This window comes from Glycine soja, chromosome 2 (genome assembly GCF_004193775.1).
Source record: "Glycine soja cultivar W05 chromosome 2, ASM419377v2, whole genome shotgun sequence".
In the NCBI taxonomy this organism is placed as follows: domain Eukaryota; kingdom Viridiplantae; phylum Streptophyta; class Magnoliopsida; order Fabales; family Fabaceae; genus Glycine; species Glycine soja.
The window spans coordinates 3399982-3418338 of record NC_041003.1 but is presented as its reverse complement, the minus strand read 5'-3'; the positions used below and the strand labels follow the sequence as shown (position 1 = coordinate 3418338).

At 28.1% G+C, this 18357-nt stretch overlaps 1 pseudogene across 1 annotated transcript; it reads right to left on the bottom strand.

Annotated features, from left to right (window-relative positions):
- Window positions 1-290: 290 nt before the first annotated feature.
- LOC114380530 lies at window positions 291-4027 on the bottom strand (annotated as a pseudogene). Its single transcript, XR_003659761.1, has 8 exons — window positions 3568-4027; window positions 3353-3447; window positions 3143-3246; window positions 2948-3048; window positions 2733-2836; window positions 1619-2052; window positions 1386-1517; window positions 291-711 (listed from the first exon to the last, which is right to left on the bottom strand). The product of XR_003659761.1 is annotated as a lipase-like (transcript).
- Window positions 4028-18357: the final 14330 nt, after the last annotated feature.

The window sequence follows — 18357 nt, the reverse complement described above, 5'->3', positions numbered from 1 at the left end:
CCCTAAATTAATGAATCAACTACTAATCAACAACTGATGAAGATTTTTCTTCTATATTTATGTGTTGCAAAGTATCAACCGCATAAACCAACAATGGAAATTATAGACTCCGCCTTGTACACAAAAGCTTCTTTTTTTTTTTGTTTTTCTTTTGAGAGTAATGTGCCATGATTGTATTTATCTGTAAATATATCAGCTTAGGAATAAATGTGTTTGAAGTAACAAATGTCAAATGGTTAATATGGGTACTCATCGTACCCATTTTCCATAGCACAATTGCAAAGCTCAAAAGTTCAAAATTCAACAATTCATTTCATGATATTTAATATTGAGACAATAATTGTGTTACACTATAGTGATTGTGACATCCTATTGACTATGGCCTCTGACGTCTCTCACAATCCTACAAAATACAGAAAATGGTGGTATAAAAATGAGGGGAAAATATTTACATTTACGAAGGTGAATGGGTATTAACTGAAAATGAATAGCCTGTGTTTCTTTTCATACATCTCTTTTAATTTGAATATGGGAGACTAAAGAATGGTGTGCTAGTGATTGATTTCATTAGGCATTGTTGGAGGCTTCTTCCTAAAAACGTGCTTCCTACAGCGTTGGAAAATACTGTCATAGATTAAGTCAAACTGCACTCCTGCTCTCTCACGATTAATAATGAATAGTATGTGATCACCCTCCACATATTTGTAGTACCTGTTTTCATCAAAGTACCATAAATTGATTAGTAAAGAATAATTCTCAAAACAAAGAATTACACAGATAAATTTAACGAGAAAAAAGAAACGTGTTAATTTAAAACCAGTAAACATAGTTGACTTAACACCAGACTAAATAGCATTACTCAATAGGTAATTTGCAACCACAATACCCTGTCTGGTAATCCTTAATCAGCTGGAATGAATGATCCCCTAGTTTTTCTGACTTTACTAATGGAAGGGAATCATCCATGCAAATTAATCAAAAACAAAAAACTTCGTACCCCATTGCCCGGAGGCTCTTCGCTATGCGAAGGTATGGGGGAGGGATGTTGTACGCGTATGGCAATTAAGAATTTCCAAATATCAGAATAGAAATTAGATGGTCTACTCTATTATCTACATTAATTAAACATTAATGCAACTTATTAAAAGAGGTCACTGCACTATAATGATCTCCTGTGAACAAATTTAATTTGTCCAACATTACTGTACAATCAAAGCTAGACTAAAGCAGTTATAGATTATAGAATCTATAATTGGTTAATCAACTTAAATAGTTTGTACAACATATATATATATAATGTTAGATATAAGGAAATAATGCAAAGCTAAGCTCTAAGACTAGAGTAACTATGTTATGGATTTACTATATGTAGTAATTATACAAACCAGATGCCAGGTTGTAAGGGTTGGCAATCTGATTCCTTTTCAACCAAGCAGTTGGGGTGTTCAATTGGTAGACGAGGATGAGTCATGAATTTTGTGTTTAGTGCTCCATCATTGTCTTGCCAGTCCTCATCCCTGAACAGCCAAAAAATTACATAATGTTGATTGATTGATCAAATCTTAATCCAAGTTACAAGTGAGTACTGCCAAATGAAGGCAAAAATTCAAAAACCCACCTGTATCCCTTGTAAGGGGGAGGAACATCTGGAGGAAAACGCCACTGGCACATCTGCAAAACCCTAATGAAAAGCAACGGGTGAATTCCAAGTATGCTTGAACTGTAACGCCCATGATCTTCGTTGTGCGCTTGGTAGCATAGCTGAAGTAGTATGTGTTTGGAAATGTACGTATATGGTAGTTGAGTCTTATAGAGCCTTGAATTGTGAGATCAGGGAGGATCCAATCTCCCGAAGCAAATGGACCTGCATTCCCCAATAGGCAGTCAACAAGACCCCATATGCCCATTTTTCTCCAAGACATGTTGTAGTGATCAAACCCGAAATTGTAGTAGTTCTTCAGCCAGCTAATGTCGAACCAATCATATATTATCACCCCAATGCGGCACAGCTGTAGCAGGCAAATAGGTTTCAATGTTCTCCCATCTTCTGGCCTGAAACAATCCCAAATTATATAGACTAGCTTAGCATTCAGTATGCTAAATGTAGCTAAAGCTGATAATTAAAAAGATATTGATTAGTATGAATAATAGGGAATTTAGGCCTTAATTATCATGCTGTTTTCAGAAAGAGCTCATAAAATTTAGTTAAAGCAAGAATGTAGATAATCTGCTGAAAAGAGCTGCATAGCCAGGAGAGCCTTATAAATGTATCATCATCCCAAGTATTTATCTGTTTTTCATTCATTTCTTACAGGAACTAGTGAACTAATAATACATGCTCTCTCAACCACCCTATTTCAAGCCAATAATATTAAATTAAGTGCATGTTTGATTTCACATTGGAAAATTGATACTAAGTCCAGAATTGATTTTGGATACATTTTTACATGTTTGGTTTCCCGTTGGAGAAGAATTCATAAATGATCCTAGGTTGAAGCAACTTTAAGTAGTTTCTGCGTTGAATCCAAAATTTGTACTAAATTTTATCCCTAACTTGATTTTATAATAATCCAAACATAAATCACATCACTTCAAAATCAATTTTGCAAAATCAATGCCATTCAAAATCAATTTTGCCAAAGCCCATCCAAACACACTCTAAGACAGCTAAAAAAAGCCAACTATAAAATAGTTCTAAGTTTAATCATAACCAAAAGTTGATAAGAACTCACAGCATGCCATCTGCGTATGCTCTGGTAGTCCCATTAAACGCTCCCGATAAGGAAGTGACGCTTAATACCCAGTTCTCTGAGGTGTTTTCATACCCATTGAATGCCTGAAGACAATATATGAACACCAAATTATCAAAAAGTACAAAAACCACAACAAATAAATAAAACCCTTTACAAGCAGAAAGTTGAAATTACACGAAACCATTAAGACCAACCTTATCAGCAAGCATTTGTTGCAAGACACGAATAACTTGTGCTCCTGCTGAGTGCCCAACAAAATGAATAGGGTGATCCTCGTCCCATTCAGGGTAATGCCCTGTATCCCCCAATAACATTAGCAAACTACAAAGTAAAAAAGTGTGAAGGAAAAAAAAAAGGTAACAACAAACAGAACATTAAGATCTCCGAACCTTGTTCATATATTCGTCCGAACTGCGAGTGTCCACAAGCCTTGCTGTGCTCCTCACCATAATCAACTTGCCCACCTTTTAAATAATAGAACAATTCTCGTGCCCTGAGACCAAAAAAAATTTCAGAAATTATGCAAAACAAAACAAAACAAGCACACCCATTTAACAGAAAAAACCCCAAAACCAAGCTTTTACACCTCAATAACCCACCTATCATAGATACTGGTTAAGGACCCCAAATCAGGGACAAGAACTCTTTCATCCTTCTTCTCTGCCCCAGCAAAGTACGATAAAGCCCCCAATCTCTGAGAAAAAAACCATCATTTCAAATACAAATCAGCAACCCAGAAGAAAAATGCAACGATATCCATCAAAAGGATGAAACTTGAGAGAAAAACAAGGATAAAAAAACAAATGGGGCTTACCCCTTTGCCAAATCCAAAAATCCCATGAACCAACACAATAGGAGGAAGATCATTAGCATTATTGAGCTTGGAAATTTCCTCTTTGACCTCAACATTCACATTATTATTAGCCTTGTGAAAATATTCATTGAGAACCTGTGAGAGATCCCCAGCAACAGCGGAGCTAAATATGTAAAACCCATAAAGCATGTGAACCAACGAACTCACGAAAAGCTCCAACAATTGCAGATAAGAAATCCATAGCCTCAACATTTTTTTTCTTTCTTCCTTCCTTCTTCAAAAACAACAACAAAGAGCCTTCTTCTCAAAAAGAGAAAAACAAAGGAAGGCTCTTTGCAGGCTTATTAAAATCGAAAACCGTTCCAACCCTTTTTCACATTAAAGAACATCAATTTCTCCCTTCTTCTTCGCTGAAACAATATAAATGGTGAGGGTTGCTTGTTATATATGCTAGCAGAAACAAACACAAACTCGTTGGTATTCAATTACGGTATCATATTATATTATTTATATATTAAAACAAGGGTAAACAAGGCATCTGAATGTGTAATTATGTGAAAAATGAATTCGATAAATATAACATTTAGTTTTTCAAAGTAAAAAAGATTCTATCAATATATCCCATCAATATATCCCATCATGTGACTTGGATACGTAAAGTTTGAGTTTTTGTTCATATGTTTTTTTTAGGTTCGGTTAAAAAAGCTTATTTAAAGACGTTTTTGATTAATTAATTATTTTAAAACCTAGTGAAATACTAACTAAAAAAACTTATAAAATTTTGTATAAGTAATGTACAAATCCAAATATAATTGATAAACAAAATCATATTGAATTCAAGTCGTTAAAACATAAAGTATATCAAAAGAAAATAAAAAAAAAACATAATATTAAAAAATGTATGGAATAGAGATGATTTACACTAATATAGCTAAACAAAAATTATTATTAGTTAAATTAACAATTTTTAATCCAATTTTTGAATATATAATTATATTAAATATTTTTTAAAAAAATATATCTACAATAATTTCATCTTAGTTTACTCAAGCCATATCTTATATACTATTGATCGAAGCCGTACCCGAATCAAATAAACATTAAAAATGCAGTATCTAGGAAGTGATCCTAGGTCGTCTCCCAATGAGCAATGGTCAACCAAACGTTCGTAATAGAACAGTAACGAATTGGGGGGTTGTTTGTTTTTGTAAATTAAACAATAAACAAATTTAAATTAGAAAATAACATAATTAAAACATGTTTCCCCTTGATTCACAAGCAAGTCTCTTGGTTACGAGAATTTATCCTTAATCAGTTCAACCACTTAATCCAACCCTAAATTAAATTACTAAGCGAAAATTAACATAAGGCTGTCATTATGTGATTAAACAACACATACACCAATTAATCATGAACGAAACTGATCATTAAGCATGAACGTAAATTAAGCGCAGAGACAATTAATCAAGCGCTAAACATGCATGGATTAATAGCAACAAATACAAAGTAATTGGTGAAGAGAAAAAACTTATCAGTATTCAATAGTAATAACAAAATCTCAAAGAGAATTGTGTTTGATCTTCAAGAGAAAACAATGTTGGAGACTTAGTCTTCCATTAATCAGTAGAAACGAAACTGTAGATTGAAACTGAAACGAAATTGCAGAAAATGAAATTTATTCTATGTGAACAGTGTGCATGAACAGTAATAAAAACTGGAATTCTAAAATCCTAGAATTATTTCCCTCTCCGAAAAAAAACTCCCTAAACTAAAACCTTGGTGTTGTTATATAAGTCAGCCCCAATGCTCACAAATCTATTTTAAGTCCAAGTCCATAAACGAAATAAAATAAAATCTGGATAAGATATGATAAGATTAGATGAAATAAAATTTGGACGAAATAAAATCTAGATGGAATAAAATCTGGATAAGATGAGATTTGATAAAATAAAATTATTATTATTATTATTGTTGTTGTTAATTAAACAAGCCGGCTTGTCAAGCTTAACAAACTTTTTTTATAGTTTGGGCTTGACCTTTTTATCTAAAAATGTTTTTTAAAAAGCTTGAGCTTGACCTTTATAGTAAACAAGCTGAGCCGAACCGAGCCTTACATAGGCCGAGCCAAAGGCCCTCGACAAGTTGTTCGACTCATTTCCATCCCTATCTGTCACCTTTGATAAAATAGCTTATATGGCATAGAGAAATAAATTTATCAGTAACATAATTGTCAAGTCAATGTGGTCATGCTAACTAGATTAGACAAAAATGTCAGTAAAATATCTTTTTTGGACATAAATGTCGGTAATTTTTTGTTGAACGGAAATGTCAATATTTTTTTATTAGAAAAAAATGTCAATAATTTTTTTGACCTAAATGACAATACGTTTCATTTGACCAAAATGTCAATAAGTTACCATTATTGATAAAAAAAAAATGTCACTAATTTTTTATCGAGCCTAAATATGAGTATGTTTTCTATTCGATTAATGTGTTAGACCCGAAATTTTGTTTCATTTAAGGGTAAAAAAAAATTTTAGGATAAATTTTCACAATTTTTATCGTTATAAGCATAACATTACAATAACTATTTTAAAAAATAAATTGACAAACATAATTTAAAACAAACATAATAATAACAATAATATTGATTATCAACCATAATTTATCTGTCACGGTAGAAATTATCCAAAATAAACATTCTAACAGTGTATCCATTATTACAATTTTTTTCAAATTATAATAATTAGTTAGTCTATTATAAATGAAAGATAAATATATCTCATGTTTCACTTTTTCGAATCTTGACTATTTCATTAACGGTGACAGAAAAAAAGTTAATGATTAGATATATTTATTGCACGTTTTACACTTTTAGAGACTGGATTTTGTATGTTTATATTTTGAGAATGCATTTGTTAACGAATTACACATTTAGAGACAAAAATAACTATTTATCCATTCATATTTCCATAAACTGGGAATATGAAAAGTCAAGAAAATATTATATGACAAATATGTCTCTATATTGGCAATTAGAGATTGTTACGCTGACAATCATTTCAATGACAAATTCGTCTCTCTGTGTCACGTATGTTATTTTATTAACGGCGACGAACAGAAGTTAACGGTAAGATATATTTGTCGCACTTTTTACACTTTTGGGAACTAAATTTTATATTTTCATTTTTTAAAAACGCATTTGTCAGCGAATTACACATTCAAGGATAAAAGTGGTTATTTATCCTTAAAAGAATATATCTTATTATATGTAATATATATATATATATATATATATATATATATATATATATATATATATATATATATATATTACTTATGTCTATTTGTTTGTTATGGTAACATGATATTAATATATTATGTTTGTAAATACATGTCTATCTATACACAATTAACAAAATCATTTGTGGTACATACTTGAATATTATAATATTTAACAAATACATTTATAAATATTGAAATGATCACATTATTATGTCACTTGTTGAATTTTTTTTCTTATTTTGATCTTTAATTATCTTTACTCTTAGGGTATCTACACTTCAATTCTAAGGATTTTTTTATATATATTTTAAAGTAAAATATGAGGTGAAGAGAACAATAAGAAAAATAGATAAATATAAAAAAATATGTGTAGAAAGTAAAGATTATCCAAACATGTTTCTAATTATAATTGCAAAACAAAAAAAAAATCATTCAAGTCATGTTTCCTTTGCCAATGTTTTTGAGTTTGTTATCATTTTTAAACATTTAAATCTAAAATTAGCACATTATAGAAATATACAATGGTGTTTGTTTTCTGCCAGCGTTTGACAAATAAGAAATTTTTAGGACAATAAAAATAATTAATTAATTTTTTTATTTACTTTTTAGAAGAAAAAAGTTAAGGATAATATTATATTGAAATCATTAGAGAAACATGTTAGTTTAAAGAAATTAAAATTTATGTTTTTATTTTATAACGTAACATCCATGTTTCAACGGTTTAACTAAATTTATTTTATAAACTCCTCTCAAGAGAAAAAATCATCTTAAACATCTTACACAAATTCAATAAAATTATTTCTTAACATTATCACCTATCGATTAAGTCATTTTTTTTATAATTTGATGTCCATGATCTAAATATAAAATTCAACAAAAAAAAACTATCTAAATACAAATCCAAAAATCAATTTCAATACAAATTTGTATGATTAAATATTATAAGCATAACATAATCAAAGACAAAAAGAGAAATATATATCATCATGCTCTTCACAATTATGTTCTTCTCTTCTTTTTCCTTTCCTATAGACTCATGGCATACAAACTTTAAATCCCTCAATTACACACAAAAATGAGAGAAAGAAAATCAGAGCAATAAAAACAAAATAAATTAATTGGAAATGTAAATAAAATTAACACATAAGAAGACAAATAAAAAGTCTATAAAATATAAGAGGTTTTCTTACTTTATCTATCTCATTTATTTTCTATTCTCTCTACATATAAAAAAACTCTATCAATAGAATACCATATATGTTTTCATTATCTTTGAATATTAGAAAATTATATATTTATATGACTTGCATTTCCTAAAGACATAAATATAATAAGAAACAATTAAAAAACTTATAATATGAATGAGATAAGGAAAAAATTATTAATTTTTTTCTTCTTTGTTTGTAAAAAAACTTAAAGAAGAAACATCAAAATAAACAAAAATAATTCAAAAGAAGAAAATAGTTAAAAAGTTTTAAAATATAAGATATTTTTTACTTGTCAACCCGATTTCTTCTCATTTTTTTTTTTGCCAATATAATACCATATATATTTTTACCTCCTGAAATATTAAAAAATTATATATTTTCATGACTTTTATTGGCTAAAAGTATGAAGATAATAAAAAAGTAATTAAAAAAACTTTTTATAGTATCAATTTAACATTTTATAACATGATTTAAAAAAAAAGTGAACATTTAGTTATAATTTTAATACAAAAATACAACTTTTTTTAATTTATATATTTTTTTAATAATTAAAAACATAATTATCTTAAAAATATAATAACTAAAAAATGATTAATAAAAGAAATATTCTCTTTATCTATTATTATAGGTTATTACACGAGTTTGCTTCAGACTTTGAATATGGTTTCTTCCCACATTTTCTTCGTTTTCTACCTCACAATTCTGAATTATCTTTACCTTTTTTTTGTCTATTTTTTTATTCGTTCATCCGGCTGAGAAAACCAGCACAATAATAATAATAAACAAATTTATTTATTAAAAATAATAGTAGTAATAACGTATCAGAGATTCAGAATAAATAAATAAATAAAGTCTCGATTGGGGATGTGACAGTTGTCCTAGAAGGTGCCGAATGTGGGCACCACTAAATTCGACAAAATCTATATACAAAATAAAAACTAATATTTCACCTATAAATTCGGAGTAAAATATAGACAAAAATAACTGTAGATAAAGTTGGTTAAATTTCACAGCGTGATAGTAGTCTTATGGCGTTAATGTATTTTTATTACCATAGATAATGTATTTTGACAACGTGACGAGAGTAATATTTTTATTAGTGATCATATTAATAGGAAATAATTCTCATTAAGGAAGTGATTAATATTTCATCAAGTAAGTATTTTTATTTTTTTTACAGATTCTAAGGTGTTTCTTTAATTGTTATTTACAAGTACAGTGCGCTGTAAAGGAGCTGGAAGGTTCCCTGGCTCCAAACAAACCTCAACTGTATCTGAATTCATTCATTGGCCTTATCCATTGGAATTCGATATTCCACATCAACTCAACAACCCCAAAATCAAATCTTCTGTTCGTAATAAAAGGTTTGTTTGTTGGTTGTTCGTTGGGTGATCCACCACCCCCAACGCGCTTTTATGGGGGATTGTGAATTGACGCACATTGTTAGAACGTGGAGTTTTACTATGGACGGCTTTAGATCTTATCCAATCATAAATGTGGATTTTATTTTACCCTTACGGTCTTACCCAATTTCTTTCTTTCGTTAAGAACCATATAGATGTTGTACAAGTAATATTTTTTAGTGGTGTGTACATATCAAATGCAGCTAATTTGATGTGATTTGTGATTTGTGTTTTGTTATTAGTATGCCTCACTTGCTAGAAATAAAGGGTTTCGTTAAGAAACATGCTAGCTTCCCACATCTTTCAAACACTTATATAAATAATTGATGTATATTTACTTCCATAAAATACAATAATACTAGCAATTTTAAATCTTTTTTATAAAAAAACTGTAAGAAAAGTTAATCTTATCATGTTGTAATTTTAAAACTAAAACAAGATATTAGTAATATGAAGCTCTCTAAAACAATATATTAGTAATATGATACCTAATGCCTAAATCTTTTGCATTGAAGAGACCTATACTGACATTATTATTGACAAAACACATGTTTTTGTTAATCAACGCATGCGAATTTATATTGTTAAAGGATGTTAATACAAGTATAAAGGCGTGGGGTGGGGACAACCCCAAACTCTCCATCAAAATCATATCATAGTAATTGCCATCAAAGGTTTTAAATCAAGTGATACTAACTAACTGATAAGTTTTTTTAACAGCAACTAACTGATAAGTTTAGACTTAACAATTCACGATAATTTTTTTTATTAACAATTATTTAACTTTTAAGAGAACCGGCTAAAAATATTCAATGTTTTTATTGTTTTTATTGTTGAATACTTTTAATTGTTTTAGAAATTAGATTGTTGATTTTGACTAAATATTTGCTTGATATTAATTGAAATGAGCCTTCACATAAACAAAAGTTTAAGAGGTGAATACTCAAGTAAACTAACACATAATAAATGATTATCTATTGAAATGACATTAATTGTTTTCATAATAGTTATACGAATGATGAGTCCATTTTTTTTAAAAAAGGAAGTAAATATAATTTTTTTTAATTCAGAAAAAAATTGTTAATTAGAAGTAGGATTAGAATCTTTTGTTTCTTTTCCTAATCTCCCCCAAACATAATTTTGATATGACCAGAGAGATGTTGAACTACAATTAGATCTACAAATGGTTAGAGCGTAGCTTGCACGGCTTCAATAAAACTAGTCAGTCATTCTGCGCATCTTTCAAAAGTCATATGATGATTGAGTGGCACATGCATATTCCGTTTTAGTATTGTTTTATTTTACAGTAACAATACATAAATATTCATTTTTTAAAAAATATTTTATTAATATTTATAATTTTTTAATTTTTTTTTATATCATATTGTAAATCTTATAACATCCATATTTTTCTCGATTCGGTATCTTATAGCATAATAAATAATATTCAAGAAATATTTTTCTTTATTTATTTGTTTTTGTGTGGAGTGCAATAATAAACATTTCTTTTTCAGAAGAAAACAAAAGACGTGCAAATTGAAGCCGCGGGTCTGCACAATCTGTCTGTCATTATTCCTATTTTATAATTTTGCCGAATAGTTTGGTGATTCTTTTCTGTCGTTTGTGCCCATTTTATTAAAAAAATAAATAAAAAAGGAGGTGGAATAATAAAAAGTACTCATCTTATTTAGATTTTGGAACTTTCAAACATTTTGACTTTCTTTGCTGCATAAACAAATATGTTTAGCATTTTAAACAACGGAATACACTGTTTGATTACCAATTGTGTGTCTGATTTGGTTCTTACTCCTTAATTTAATCGCTGACATATAAATAGTCTTGCACGTGTTAACGGTTGAAATTCAATGCATCCAGAACCAGAAATCTTCTACTAGTTTTTTTAGGTCACCAATTTTGAAATATCATTGGATCATTAATGGTCGTCAACTATGCAGCTTAAAAAATACTAACAAGTCTGCTTTTTTCCCCTCCTTATTGCGCATTTACTGAATCTTAAGAAATACTAATGGAAAAATAATTAATTTATGTTTGATTTCTATTTTTAAGGTTTATTTATCTTGAAGTATGAAAATTATAAAATGTGCATCATGTCTCTAAAACCTAGTAAAAAATTAACAATAAGACAAATTAATAAAATAACAGCAAATTGTTTAGTTTAGACTCTAAATTAAAAAAAATTAACTTTAAATAGGTGATAATCACATGGATAATACATGATAATTAGGTGAATCACATATATAAATTTTATTTGTCACGTTATCATAAGAGATATCATAAAGACATGCACGGTATGAATAACATAAAAGAATTAATGATAGAATCAATTTGTCGTATTTTTTATATATTTAAGGATTAAATTTAAATTTTTTATCTTTAAGAAACTAATTTGTTAGTATCTCATACTTTAAGAGATCAAAATAGATATTTATCCAAAAAATAATTTTTTGTTTTTCCATTCTCTTAGTTCATCATAACTTGCACGTTTTTTTTCTTTATCTTGCACGCTAGGACACTGTTAGGTTTCAATTAAACATTTAAACAAGTGAAAAAAAATACTAGGCAAAAGTACATTTTTGGGTTGAGGGCCCAAATCTCAAATTGGAGGTGTAGGATTAAAATGCCCCACAATAACAAAGTAATAAAGCAGCCTCGTGACCAATCTCGTTGGGGCTGTGAGCCCAAAGCTCAACCCATCTTGCGCAACCCAGCATTACGTAGCCCAATTTATTATTTTGTGCACATCTCCAATTGGGCCTTACTAAAACCAAGAGGAAAAAAAATTAAACATTGACCTAAAAAAAATCACTGAACGAGTTTGAAGTTGTGCGTTGAAAAAGAAAATGTTACTGATTGTGCAGGAGCACATGTGATGTTGTGAAGCTTAATTACAGTAGAATTGAAAAAAAAATGAAAATTAAGTTAACAGGATTATATATATACTGTGGACACTATTATAATGAAAATAAATGGCTAAAATATTTAAATGTCTCAGTTTGCAAAAAAATATTTTAAACTCAATCATGAAAATTGAAATGAAGAATTCGCCATATGAATTCAATCATGTGTATTGATCATGCGTGGGAGCCACACACATGCAAAATCACTAAATCAAGACATGATCTAAATAAAGCAACCAATAAAATCATCTTAAGTTATGTTGCTTTTCTCAACTGTTAACTTAACTACAAGGAATTGATGACAGAAAAAGCAGAAGGGAGCTCCGGGTCTTAATTACTAACTTCCACAACTCTCAACGTATATGGCTCTAACACAAAAGCAAGGAATTGTTTTTAAGAATGCAGAAATGGCACTGATGGAATTGGAGAAGACAAATGCTAACTATATATATAATAATCTTTCTGCTCGCCAGTTTGTAGTTATTACATTGTATATACGAGAGAAGAGGTAACAGGGTATGGCATTTCCTCAATTGCAAGTATAAGCTATCTGAATGTTATTCAGGTGTTGATTAACTTCAAGAGTTGCAATACCATAAACCACATCAGAAAAAAAAGCCTTCATCAATACATTTTTTTAATAACCATATTATTAGTTGGAAGTATCACTAATTTTATGAATACTCTCTTTTAAAAGATTTGACTTATGTTTAATGAAGTCTTTCCTTCAATTATATTTTGTTTATATATAAAATTCAAACCCAACAATCTGGCACCTTAAAAGATCTTAACGGTTTTTTCAGAGCTATATTGGCACTGGGGAACCATGGGTCCTCCAAAGTTTTTCAAAATTATAAACATATATATATATATATATATATATATATATATATATCCAATAAATTAATAATATAATTAATAAAAAGTAATTATTTCTAATACTTAGTTTCTTTTACCTTAACTTAATTAATCTACAATTTAGCACAATTTTTTTTTTCCTTTTCAAAGAAAATCAAAAAACTTACATATTAGTTGTTTTCTTTCTTTCTCATTTTTTATTCTATGAACACCTAATCGGCAACTTAGTTTCAACAATTTCAATAGACTTAATTTCATATTTACACGATTTATTTTCATAAGTATATATGTGTTTTCGTTTTCTTTAGTTATATTTTAAAGTATATATATTATCTCAATTGGGTTATCAATTTACTTTTCTGTTTTTTTTTTATATATAAATTCACTGATCCACTAACTTTTTAAGCATTGTTATTACTCTCCTTTTCCATCTTGATGTTATTGTTGTACAACTATGTTTTGATAAAAAACAATCACTCTTTCCTTCTTAAATATGTAATGCTTAAGCCTATAATGTTTTCTTTTTCTATCTTAATATCAAAAAAGTTTATGCAATGCTATATTAATATATAATATATATTAATTACATTATATATATATTTACGTAATAATTTTTTCTTGAGTTAAGACAATTTACATGTATGTTCAAGTAGATGTTGATAGATTTTATCTATTTTTATTTGTAATAATTATGTAAATAATTTATTTTTTATGTAATTGATAATTTTTGTTTCTCAACTTAGTATGATATTGCATATTAAAGATGTAAATTGAAATTTATTTTGGCTCCCTCAAAATTTCGTTTAAAGCTCTGCTATTGTTCCCATGGCCAGTCATAAATTTAAATTAGTAGATTATCATTCACGCTTTAATGCTAATGATACATGAGATGAGGTACTATTAATTTGTGATGCCAGCCGGTGTACATGGCCGTTCTTAATGGACCTCACTACCTCAGGCCCACCTCTCCATCATTATTTCCACCGTGACCAGCTTCCTTTTTCAACAGAATTCCTGCAATTACAATTGGACCCGTTATTATGAATTTGAATTACAATCATAATATCCACAAATACAACTGAATTAGGAAGTCTTTTTTTTTTTTATGCAACAACACTCATCTTTGATCACACCAAAATTATTTATGTACATATATATATATATATATATATATATATATATATTTTATTCTCATTTTTAGGAAATTATTAGTTAACTAAGATATCCTCAAATTAAGATTTTTTTTGACACACAAATTAAGATTATTTGTCCGTATAGTTATGTTTTATTTAATACAGATTACTAAATTTATATCTTTATTTTTCACAAGATTATGGCATATATTCACGTGCAATATGTCATACTCTATATATTCAAAATAATTAAGGTTGGAATGCTGGTGGGAGATATATATCATACTCAATAATCATGTCCCAGATCATGCAATATATATAGTCCCTACATCTCCATTTGCATTGACTTGCACTAGTTCAACTTAAATGTGGTGTTGCAAAGGTCATTTACTTCTTTGTCTCTATAATAAAATAAGTCAATGATCTTTATCGTATGAACTGAGTCACTGCCTCCGGCCTAATTGCCATTCAAGCAATCATTTCTTTACGCTCCTTCCTACTTGATTAATTGCTGCTTTTATTTCGTATATATAGTTTCATTCATTTTTTTAAGGGTATAGTTTCATTCAGTATTGTATATATACGATAGTATTTTTAATTAATATGATATGTCGACAAATATTTAAGTATATTGTTCTGACGTACAGTATACATGTGTACCAAAAAAAACTACAGTGGCATGATCGACAATCAACCACCCTGTTATATATTCTAGAACATGAATAATGTTATTTATATCACAAATATTTAAAATAATTTATACACAAGGAGGAAAGATAAAAAGAACAAAAGACAAGTGTAAAATAAGATAAGTAATATAATGAAAGACAGATAAATGAAATAAATATTTAGAAATTATATAAAATTTAATTTTATTATGTAAATAACATTCTTCTTATATTATTTCTTTTAGTTAATGAGGCATTTTAATTTAAACGAGTGGGATCTAAAATAAACTTTAAGATTTTTTAAAAAAATTTAAACGGGATAATTATGCATTAGACTCTTTTACTAACTTATGTAACATCTTACTTTGTTAAAACTAATACATTAGCAAATATTTTTTTGGTTGATAAGCCTAAATTTAAACTTTAATAGCCTTAACCTTGAGTTTGCCTTGCAGTGAGTCTCATTATCTTAATGTCTTTCACTTTTTTTTTACATGATCACAAATGACCCAATTTAATCTTAGTTATTATACAAAAATAGTAAATTAAGAGATAAAGAAAGATGTAAATTAATCATATATTTTGAGTTGAAGCAATTAATTAAGGAATATTTTGAGTATTATTTGTAATTGGAAGGTGTTGTTCAAATTTAAAAGAGAAATTTATCATAAATCATAAAATTAATGATGTATACCTTATCATAATAAATATTAGATGGTATAAAATATTGTAAATTGAATAAAAAAAATGAATACATTAAAGTACAAATGCATCTATGACGGAGAAATGACATAATTGATTTGTAGAAGCAAATAACACAAAAAAGGAGGTTGAATTGTGTTTTTTAAAATTTAAAATTTTTCTAAGATGAAAAATACACTTATCATTTGATGTAGATAAACTTAAAACCACTTAAAAATGTTTTGATTAAGATTTTATTAGATAATGAGAAAAATATTTTTCTTTGTAAAACAAAAGGAGGTATAAGATTTAAAAATAAATTTAATTCCTTTGTCTATTCAAGTAATATAAAGAAGCACATAAAATCATTTTTATTGTTACTTTTGATTCTTACACTTGCAAGTTCTATTTCAAGCTTGACTTAAACCTAACATTATTTGTCCTATCAAGTCATTATTGACTCTAAACAAATCAACAAATTTTGTTGAAAGATTGCAACTAACTAAATAGGTGATTGTCTTATAGACAGATATATCACTTAACATTTTTACTTTTTTCTCTCAAGGTATACAAGATGCTTTGATAGCTTAGTATATTTATAAGAATTTACATAAAGTTTTATAAGAAAGAATGAAAGAATAAGATTGCATAGTTGATTCATGTCTTATTTCTTCAAAGCTGTTTCTATATATAACATTCATCTCCAAGTATCTGTTATCTTACAACGGTTGGATTCTTCACTTGGTTTTCGTCTAAAGTCTTGAGTTTGGTGGAACATTTAATGCTTGCATTAAATGCACACCACTTCTTCATACAAAGTCCATGCTGATAGGTTAACATTCATTGTACTTTAGCAGGAAAGTCACTTCTTTCATCATAGCAAGTCCGTAACAGCAAAGTGCGCCTTTTGTTGAGGATTTACGTCTTCGAGACTGCGAACTTCATTTATTCTTCATACAACTTTGAGAAATCTTAGTGGAATGTTTTTTGCATGAAAGAATCTCAAATGTAAAATATTAAATGAAAGTCTTAAATGCATTACTTAAATGCTATACCAGATCGTCTTATGAATGCATCGTCTGAAACACCAGACCCACAAATATAGATCATGACCTAATAGCATATTAGACATATATTTTATTATTTATGTTTATTTACATCTAATTAAAATAATTATGAATCCTAACTTGTCTTTAAGACATCATAATTAAAAATGATTTGGAATATATGATCAAATTAATTAAAGCACTAATAAAAATATACCAATTAAAAAATGTTTCAATAGTTAGAAGAGAAAGACGAATTAATAAGCTTCGAAGTAAAACTATTAAAATAAATGCACAAACATAAATATGAACCTCGAGAAATTCACATGGAGTGCTCTAGTTGACTAGTTCTACTGTGAATATTTGAATGCACACCTATTAAAATATGAACTTGGAGAAATTCACATGGACTGCTCTTCCTCTATAATATTTTCTTTGTTTTTGGGTTATGTTCTACAATTTATTGCGAAGCTTGTTTCTCACCTGTTATAATAATGAGCTTGATTTGAACCTACGAATCTTTTGCTATCAAATACATAACTTTGAAACTTCCGTGAGTCGTGGATGTTCAATCATTATAAGATATTGCTACATATATAATACAGTAGTAGTACATATGTAAAACTCAAATAAGTCAACGTGCCATTATATTGGCATGCTAACAAATTAAATGAAGATAATCTGTATAGCTATTGTTAGATATTTGCAAGATCAAAGATCCATGTTGACTATTTCCAAACTTTGATCGTGAAAGTACAACGAGCAAATCATCTCCTAAACTTTGTACATGTGAAAACTACAAACTAAATTACGCAACGGCAATTAGTTAAATCCTTTCATGAAGTTTATATATAGTTACAATTGATTAGGGAGCCCCTATTGGGTAATGGGTGGTGCTTATTCTCTTTTTATTTTGTTAATAAGAATCGGTGTTTTATAAGTTTTTTGAAAAAACTTATTCCAATTAATTAAGAACAGTGGCGGAGCTTGAAACTTATTTAGGGATTAAAGAAAAATTAAGATTAAAATATATAAATTGAATGTAATAGTTTTGATAATAGAATCTCTTGTGAACGATTATAAGAATTTCATTTATGATATTATTCAAATACTAACTATTTATTTAACTAATTAATATTTATGATATTAAAATATTTTCTACTTTATTAATAACACTCAAGTATTTTTTAGCACTTTTATATCCTTGTCTACTATTAAATAAAAAAATGGAAATTTACACCTGTAAAGAATTTTTGTATTTTACATTAATAAAAGATCAAATATTGCTAAACTCGCCTGAGCTAAATAAAATTATGGATTCTGTAAGAATTGTTATACAAAGTATGTCAATAAAGAACCAAAATTAGCTGTTTTATTTTTTCTTTCCTTTTCTTTCAATTAACAAGTCAAATAAGTTAATTTGTTTTTAGAGAGTGTATTTTTTTTTTATAGTTATGTGCCAGTTTTTAATTAGAGGGATAAGTAAACTAGAAAAGGAACAATATATGAGAAAGGTGATTTTAATCAGTAAAAAATATGAGGAAATGAATAAAAAAAAAGAAAGGAATGAAAAAAAACCCAATTCCAAAG